The 502-nt window shown below is 30.7% G+C and overlaps 1 long non-coding RNA gene across 1 annotated transcript in view; it reads left to right on the forward strand.

Moving 5' to 3' along the window:
• Positions 1-203: 203 nt before the first annotated feature.
• Positions 204-502, forward strand: part of LOC134467267 (uncharacterized) — a 1,215-nt gene continuing 916 nt past the window's right edge. The window contains exon 1 of the long non-coding RNA XR_010038498.1: positions 204-378. This is a non-coding gene — a long non-coding RNA (uncharacterized LOC134467267). The remainder of the gene's footprint in view (positions 379-502) is intronic.

A 502-nucleotide genomic window follows, 5' to 3' on the forward strand; every position in this document is an offset into this window, starting at 1 on the left:
TGTGCATGGTGTTATTATTTTATATTCATTTTATTTTATTATTTATTGTGCTACCTTGTTGTCTGTGTATTGTTAGCTTGCTGCATTCTTTCATTCAGTGTTCAATTCTACATAATAATGCTTATGACATCAGCATTCTGGAATGTGATGCTATAATGGAAGATTCTGTAGTGTTTGGCACTTCACTTGTACCATTTCTAAAGTGTATATTGATTGTCATATTATTGTTGATACGTTCTACAGCTTATTATAGTTAGCAGCTATTGTTTTAGTACATAATTTCACTATATTTTACAGCATATCGCAACTTGCTTTTATAGCATAAAGCAACTTGATTTATACCAAGTTCTGTTGTACCCGAAACTTGAAGGATGTCAAGTAAGTGAATTAAATTTTTAGTAGTACTAGGCCTACTTTTGTTCAATGCTGTGTTTCAGTGAATGTGTATCAATATTTTTTGTTATTCTAAAGCATCTGGCCATAAAGTTACAGACATATGAAA

Source organism: Engraulis encrasicolus, chromosome 17 (assembly GCF_034702125.1).
Source record: "Engraulis encrasicolus isolate BLACKSEA-1 chromosome 17, IST_EnEncr_1.0, whole genome shotgun sequence".
Lineage (NCBI taxonomy): Eukaryota > Metazoa > Chordata > Actinopteri > Clupeiformes > Engraulidae > Engraulis > Engraulis encrasicolus.